The sequence below is a fragment of the Cygnus atratus genome, chromosome 4 (assembly GCF_013377495.2).
Source record: "Cygnus atratus isolate AKBS03 ecotype Queensland, Australia chromosome 4, CAtr_DNAZoo_HiC_assembly, whole genome shotgun sequence".
In the NCBI taxonomy this organism is placed as follows: Eukaryota; Metazoa; Chordata; class Aves; order Anseriformes; family Anatidae; genus Cygnus; species Cygnus atratus.
The window spans coordinates 8,676,017-8,684,962 of NC_066365.1; positions in this window are offsets into that span (position 1 = coordinate 8,676,017).

Consider the following 8,946-nt stretch of genomic DNA (forward strand, 5'->3'; position numbering starts at 1 on the left):
TGTCCCCAGGGACACGTATGTGGGAGCCTGAAACAGAACACCAGAAAACAAATAGCTACTGAGATGCGGCACTGAGAAAGCCAGAACCCTGGGCTGCTGCTAGCCAGTATCAATGGGAGTCGGACCAATAACCTGAAAAACAACTGTTCTGGCATAAATTCAGTTAAGGACTTTGCAGGGAGCCAGCGTGGAGCGTTCAGGGCTTGCATGGGGATGTGTGATGGTTTTGTTTCTCACTGCTCAGAAAATATATGTTGTTGTGTTCTGCTACAAGCAAGCATGGGCTCCAATGAAATTATGGGAAGGAATAAAAGTAAATTTGGAAGGATTCAGTAATGAAAAATGACACAAAGGTGCTCTGGGAATTTGCAAGTGGGAGTGAAACAGAATTGTGCTTGCGCTGCCTGCGGTAGCTGTTTGTGCCTTTTGCCTGTGCCGGTGCAAGCTGCTCTCACTTACCCTGCTGCAATCTGAGAGGCCCGCTGATGAAGCTAATGCACTTACCAAAGTGTAAATCCAGTGAGAGAGAAAAATTAGGAGCTATTATTGTGACATACATTAGGAAAGTATGTTTACAGTGAATATAAACAGAGATAACTGCTGAATATAGTTGTTTCTGGAAAAGTTTTGCCTGTGCACTGTTTGCCCAAGCAATATCCTGCTTATAGGCTGAGAGTTTATCTAATTAAATCAGTTCCTGTTTATCTTCAGTTTCTGATCTGTCCGTCTCTCTATCTGCATTGTGGTGGTCTGGTTTCACGTTTCTAGGTGAGTGCTCTGCAAGTGTTTTGTCTAAGCCTGCTCCTTTTGTTTGTCATTCCTGGGCCTGCTCAGAGCTCCGTCCCAGCTCCAACCTGCCCAGGCCTCCCTCCAGCCCTCATCAGTACTTCTAACTGAAATAATGCTTTCCTTCTAAGGTTCTGTCAAGCTAGACACTTTAAAAGCTATGTTAAACTAACTGTGTCCTTTGGGCTTTGCTCTTCTTTTAATTCCCATGTTTGACTGATTTATTTCCCTTGGAAATTTTTGTCTGCCCTGTCAGCTTACTGTTTATCTCCTGACATGCCTTAGACTTGCTGCTTGTTCCTCTGGCATTTTTCAGCTTTCTGCTTGCTTTTTGTGGGCAGCCTTAACATCTGCTGGGATGGCAGCACGCACCTCCTCTGGTATCACCCACTTCTGTCCAAATGGTTGGCCTTAAGTCTTCCAAAAAAAAAAAAAAAAAAAAAAAGATCTGAGAGATTTTTCCCCTTTACACAGTTTCCAGCTAATGCTGCAGTGTTTAACTTGCAATGTGGTAACTGGCCTTAGCCCCCTTCTCTCTGAAGTCTGACTCCTTTTTTTTTTTTTAGTTTATCCCTTCACCTACGAGTTTATGCATAGAGTGTAACGCTCCTTGAGGTAGGGCATCAGGGCCCTCTGCTATTGCAGCAGAGTGCCATACTCCAGAGTATAAAGAACAAAATCAACAGTACAATGATAATAAAAAGACAATGTTGTAAGCAAAGTAGGATTGGGATTGGGTTTTAAATTGGTGATCTCCAGATACAACTCAACTATCACAGAAAAAGATATTAACGAACGCAAAGGTTTTATTTTTCCCAACTCGCCACATAGATGGGGTGACAAGCAATGCTGTGCTGCCAGGTTTTTTTCACTTAACTGTAAAGCCAAGTTTATGACTGCTTATGGTCACTAATGTGTCCTGGCATCCTTCCAAGTGTTGGATTATTAACCTTGCTGTCCGAGCTAAAATCCTGAGTGTGAGTCACAATTACATTATCTTTCAGTTTCACTTGGAAAATGTTCTTTCTTCCCTTTCCTTCATGAAAGAAAATGTGTGGAACTGCTGTAAAAGAAAGGTGTCTTGTCTCTTCCTTTACCTCCTCCACTGTTTTTTTTTTTTTTTTTATACACAGTAATAGATCTAATCCTGCATCTCCTCTCCTTTGATTCTGTAGCTAAGTCACAGAATTCAACTTAATGCTTTTTCCATCCTTATTCTGAACCCATGACTATATTCCAGAGACGTGTTAAGCCAGGTGACTGGCAGCTTTCATGTTTGTTGCTTTCTACTTTTTTGGCTTCTAACTAGGCAAAAAGTTATGGAAAGAGTGAAGCATTATGGTTTGCCATGAGATGCTCTTTGAATACCTTTGAAGACAAGGTCAGAGTGCCTTTTAGTCTTAGGAAAGGATAACGAGAGGGTTTAAGGCGGCTCTTACCGTATGAGTGAGAGCTTTCATGTGGTATTTTTGATAGTGTTTTTCTTCACATTCTCAACACATAGCATATTCCTCAGTAAGTTAATACTTTCTGTCTCAGTAAGTCAATAATTTCTGTCTTCCATGTAATCCTGTACCATGACTGCATGTGATACTCACACCTGGAGAGTGACCCTCCCAGTTAAATGAACAGCTCCGCAGTGCACACAGGCAGCAGAAAACATCTCCCATGCAATCAGTGGTGTGCGTGCTTGCAGGTTTAAATTGCAATTATGCTTTGAAACTTGTACCTGTGGAAGCAACACTGTGAGAGTTTGGAGCATCTGCTCACAGAGTTGTCAGAGGCAAAGTGTTCCGTGAGTTTTCTAATAGCCAGTGCTTTCAGCTACTGCCAGTGTTAGTATCTGAAAATCCATCTTTTTTCTGTCTGGCACGGATAACTCCATGTGTAACAAAAATTCTAGCAGGGCAAAATCTTTCCTCGTTTACATTTTTGCAACTTCCTTGCCATCAGATGCCTTGATTCACATCACATTTTTACTTCTACTGTATATCCCTGAAGGGAAGTAGACAGTGGAACTGCACAGGTGCCATGGAGGCACATCTGGGCTGGCAGCTGCAGTTGGGTTAACAGGTTTTTTACGAATGAGAGCATAATCCAGCTCAGGCACTCTCTGTGCCAGAGCTGCATGACTAACAAAAATAAGATAGCAGTTATGGCACACTATTATCATTAATTGCCATCAGCTTGTCTCAGAATATTTTCATTCCCAACATCTGATGGAAGCATGCACTTTGTGTGCCTGCCGCACTATTAGGACGTTGGTGTTAATGAGGGACAGTGTGTTTTTTTGTTGTTGTTGTTTGTTTTTGTTGCTTTTGGTTTTGTTTTTTCCTGAGCAGAGAAAATGTTTTTAACCACCCTCAAAACTTTGGTCCTGCTCGTGCAATATGTCCTGGTTCATGCAAACAGAAGAGGTGATAGTTGCATGGGTTTGCATCTGTCATGGTGTAACCATTTGTATTTGTCTCCACGCTACAACCCATCCCTTTCAGCTGTGCTGAGCACTAAGAAGCTGTTCCTCGCAAAGACTACGGGCCCAAAAGAAAGAATAAAATAAAATAAAATAAAATAAAATAAAATAAAATAAAAATTAAATTAAATTAAATTAAATTAAATAATATCACATGAAACATAACTGAGACTGCTGGCTTTATAGCCTGCACAGGAAACAAAAGTAAACTCATGCAGGAGGTATACTAACCAAACCTTCCATAACTAAAGGGAGGGATATTTTAAGTAATATAATGTTGATGAGAAGATTTTATTAGTGTTAACATTGTCTTTCTTCTTTCCTTTTAAACTATTATGGAAACTATCCTGGTTTTAGGGCTATATCTACCTCCGTTACGTATAAGACAAAACTGTATAAAACAATATTAATAACTGAACAATAAGGAATTTCACTTTAGATATATACAGAGTGGAGTAAAATCAACAGAAAAATAAAGATTGCTTTCATGAGTTACTGTGCTCTTCTAGCAAAGAGTAACGTGTAGCTTGATGGTAAGAAATGACATATGAAAGGAGATTAGACCCATTATATGTTATGCTTCACGAAGTATCTCCATGGAAATGCAGAGTTCACTTTCTTCTTTGCTCAGAACCTGTTTTGGATAGAGATCACTATTGATTTGAAATTTAAATCAAAATTTCCTCAAGAATCAGAGGACTGCATTAGTCATGCATGGCATCGTTCTTTCCAATATGACCTCTGTTTGCAAAATGATATCTCACTCCCATTCTCAGACTGATAGAGTTGGCAATGAAGGAGTAAGGCTGGGCAGCTTTGAAAAAGGTAACTATTTGTTTTGAGTGCTTATTTCAATATTTTTTGATGTGGAAGCAAAAACACATCAGAAGCAATTTCCTTGCCTTCTGTCAGTCTGCCTCACTTCTTCCACATGGTGCAAGTTGTGGGAATTCACTGAAAAGCAATGATACTGTTCATCCCATCCTAAGCAAAGCTCTTACTTCCATTTTAATGTGCTTGTCATTTGAGAGTGTTGCTTGGAGTGGAACATCCTTTAACATATACTGTATGATATTCTAGTCCCTGGTGCCAATGGTGCATGGTTGAATACTAAAATCAACAGAGAACTCGATGTACTATAACATTTTTTTTCACAACATTTCTTCCATGTTTGAAGATGATTGACGTCTTTGATTAGCCCAATTTTAGCATAGAAGATGCAGTTTCTTCTGTCTTGTCCAGAAATAGTAATAAATAAATAAATAAATAAAAAGTCTGATCTTTCTAGCAGATATTTCTTGAATGTAGGTACTGTTCATTTCCTCAGCTACATGAGGCATTTAAGGATCTATGCAGTGCAAGGTGAATGTATCTAGCAGTAAGCAAAATCCATTCTCTTTTCTAAGGAATATGCATGAGCATATGTGTACACAAACAAGATAGTTTTATTTCCATTCTGAGAAACTTACAAATCTAGTGTCAGGGTCTATCATTCTTATTAATGATATTTTAGTTCATTTTAATTTTATATGTACTAAATAGGACTTAGTTAATTGTTTTTATTAAGCAGAGCTTTTAAAGGTTCAAATAATTCATGTAAATTTAAATTAAAATGGCAACAAGCATTTTCTAGTAGTAAAATAAATGTTGAAAAAGTTTTAATTAAAAGACAGAACTGTAAAAATCTTTAAAAAACACACATCCACTTGAATTATTTCATTATTTATAGTACTAGAAATTCTCAATGGAGTTTTCAAAGATCACCATAATGAAAAAAAAATCTAAATATAAAGACCTGTCCTTTTCTTATTTCCTCTTTTTTTCTCCCATCTAACTCATATAAATAAAAATAAAATTTAAAGTGTTTTGTGAAAAAGAGGGTATGCAATCACATTTTACGGGTTATGTTTCAATTAGTTAAAAAATAGAGACATCAATGAGATTAGGTTTCTATGAAGTTTTATCATTAACTTTAATGTTCCCATAAAAGTGAATGAGAAGTTACAGGGTTTTGGTCATCTCGGTAGTTAAATTAATAAAAGTACATGCTTTTTCAACCATGCTTACAATAGTAGTCTCAAATGATTACGACAGTTGTTTTCTGGTTTGTTTGTTGTTGTTATTGTTTCTTAGTTTTCATTTTTATATTTATTCTCTGAAAAAATCCATTCTAACTATCCTAAATTCACCTGAGCATTGAATGGTAAGGCTTGGAAAGGCATCTCTTTTCAGGAAAGAAAATAAATCACAGTAAGGACAAAATAATGTCTTTTAGATTTCTTTTGTTCAGAGCCATGTCAATTTTTAACTGAAGCACTTCTTAGGGAGAAAATGTAAATGAGGGAAGGAGGGGGTTGTACTAAACTTACAGAACTGTTCAGTTAAAAGAACAAAGACAAAACAAAAATGTGAATATTCTACTTGGAACTTTTAGAACCCTTTTTAAAAACCAAAATGATTTCATTTTTCATTCAAAGAGGTTTTCATTTTGAAATTTCTGTGTTTACTTTAGATTTTCTTTTATAAGTGGTGAAATCAAAATAGTGTTAGTCCATGGTCTTCGTTCATTTTCATTGATCCATTTCTTTTGATCTTTCATTGTTCATGTTCTTCCTTGAAAACACCTCAAGTCAACAAGAAGTTTTTTTGGGGAAAAAAAAAAAATCTCACCTTACAGGTCACTTAGGAGCATTGAAAGATGATGTGTTTTGGAGCTAGACTAAACTAAAACAGGAATCATTTTCATCATTCCAGTTGTATTGGTTTGGACAGCAAGGAGTATGGGGAACATCTGACCACACATCAGGCACGTGTGGAGAAAAACACAGGCTTGGAGAGACTGTGCAGATAAAGGGGACCGTTTAGTAAAGGCAGATGGACTTTAAGACAAATGTCCTCCTTTCAAGGCTAACGTAGTAAGTCTGCAAGGTGTTTCACTGCCCATGTGTACTTGTTGGTGTCAGGGCTACCTCTTTATCATGAGACACCACTTGTTTACAGTAGGTAGAAATCACCAAAAACGTAACTAGAGAATTTTATTATCTAAATAGAATTCCTCCAGAATCCAGGAGGCTGAGAATTAGCCATGACCTTGCATGAGAACATTTTGAACTCAAAAGAGAGACAAAAGGCACATACCAGTCACTTTCAGTTATCTCCGTGTCACTTATCTTGTTTATGGTGGGACTATTGAGCTGCAGCTGGTGTTCCTCCTGCATCCTTTACTGCCCATATACCTGAGGCGTAAAATCAAGAGATTGGGTATGTCCACATTGTGGTTATAGCAATGACTGCTGCAAGGTGTTGAGATACTCAGGCTGACTTTTAAGCAGCTCTCCTTGGTCACAGGAACCACTCCTGTGTAACCCCGGTGTATCAGCATGTCAGTTCACCTTGTTCCTGTGGCTGTGACCACTGCACAGACAAATCCTGTGTCTCTAGGCAGTGGAAACAAATCATAATCATTTCATGCTCAACCTTGACTCTGCCTGTTAAAATAGACTTGAAAGCTAGTGAAACAGAGACCTTCCCCACCTCACTACAACCACCTTTAAGGTAATTGTAAAGTACAATAAGGTATCCCCTGAAACTTATTTTCTCCAAGCTAAATAAGCCCAGCTCCCTCAGCTGCTCCTCATAAGACTTGTTCTCTAGACTGTTCACCAGCTTTGTTGCCCTTCTCTGGACATGAGTCGAGATATGTATCTTGAGGACAGCCAAACTGTTCTTTGGAAACTGAAACCATACAGTGGAGAGAGCTAAATTTGCTGCTTGAGAGCACAGTTTCTATTCAGTCGATATGTGAATATATTTAATTTTCATGTCACGTGGGCAGTACTTTCAGCACTGACAGTTCATTACTCAGTACAACAATGTAGGACAATGGGCCCCCAAGGCAGTTTGAAAAGTCCAGGTAAAAATTATGTTATTGGGGTTCAGACAGTAAGAAGGGTCATCTTGCATTTCTTGAATATAGAAATCCCTCCAAAAGCTGTATTTCATTTCTTTTCTGTGCAAAAATTCCATCTTCTGCTAGATTGAGCCATTACAAACCAGAAGGATTTTCTTCCATTAAATAAGTCCTACACTGATTTTACAAAGACTTTTACACATAAAACACATGATTCTAAGATTCTATTTATTAAAGCACTAGGCACATGAATACACTGTGTGTCCTTTGTAATAAGAGAGAAACAATAATTGTAAGCACAGCAGAATGATCATTATGAGGTAAGAGGCCATGTTAACATGGCCTGTTACTGGATAGAGCAACAGAATTTCGTACAACAGCTACCACTTCAAGCAAAATAAAGATGGTATGTTGGAAAAAAAATCATTCCAGTGTTAACATTTAACTCTATACAAATATTTTTGCAGATTACTATTTTTTCAAACCATAAATAGTATGAATATTGTGTATGTTAATGCACAATATTTTAAGAGTAAAGTCATCTAATCTACACAGTATCCAACCATCCTTACATCCACATAGCAAAGTGCTGAGCTTGATCAGATAGACAGCTGTCAATATTTGTCTTTTAATGGATGATCCTGACAAAAAATAAAATAAAATTCTATTTTTTATATGTGCCAAGCACATGAAAAAGCAGGCCTTCACAGCCTAAAGTAATAGAGATTTCACTCTAGAGATTTCAGTGCGTTGTGGTTTGGAGTTTTACTGTTAAGAAATGAATGGAAAAGGACCCCATTAGGAAATGTTGGCCTTATAAGCTTACTAGTCTACTTCTTTGTGTTTCTCTCAAAGTTACGCATCAGCTCAATCCCAATAGAAATTATTTCTAAACTTCATTTTAGTTACTAAGCAAGATTTTACTGCTGACCTACCAAAGGAAATGTAGTCTTACTTCTCCGGGTCCATTTAAAAAGAGCTGCAAGGAAAGACAGCTCTGACCTCCAGCAGTGCAGGGCACCATGGAATTCACACAGCAGAATTTCCAAATTGTATTAACATTATTGATACCAACTTTAAAACTGTTGCATACTTTATAGAGCAGAGACCAAAAATTGTTCAACTGTAAAAGATTACTGAGCTGAGGAGTTGTAACATCCAATAACATTAAACGCAGATTAGCAGGAAAAGATTATCTAATCCACGCTGCAAACTCCTATTCATCCAAGTGGACACTCCTTTGAAAATCACAGATAAATTGTGATTCTAAACTCTTAAATGCAAGGTCATGCTTGAAAGTGGGACTTAAAACCCTGAGTCACTTAGGGCTGTGAAGGGTCAGACAAGAATATCTTCCAGATCCATTTCTTAATCTTCCTGTCCCAGATCCTACAAGCTGTTCAGGTGTTTAATTCCCGAGGAACCAAACACCTTTGAAGCTGCATGCACTCTGGCTCCAGCCAGGTCTGGAGGAAATTGGTACTGCGCGCGGGTTGGGGCTCAGGTCATTCCTTCCATAGGTTTACACAAACTTCCATCTGTACCACAGAGATAATGCCACCTCCCTGAGCTTTTGTAAGGCTGTGAATAGAAATTAAGAACAGAGAAAGTAGTGCATTGTAACAGAAGTTTTGTCAGTACAGTAAATGGACTCATGCTTTTCCAGAGGATGGGCTACTGCAGGTGTTCTGCTGGCTTCTGTGAGGCTTAGGGTGGTGCAAGGTACAATTTTCAGTCAGTGTGGGTTCTGGTGTGTGACCTTAAATGAAGAAGTGAT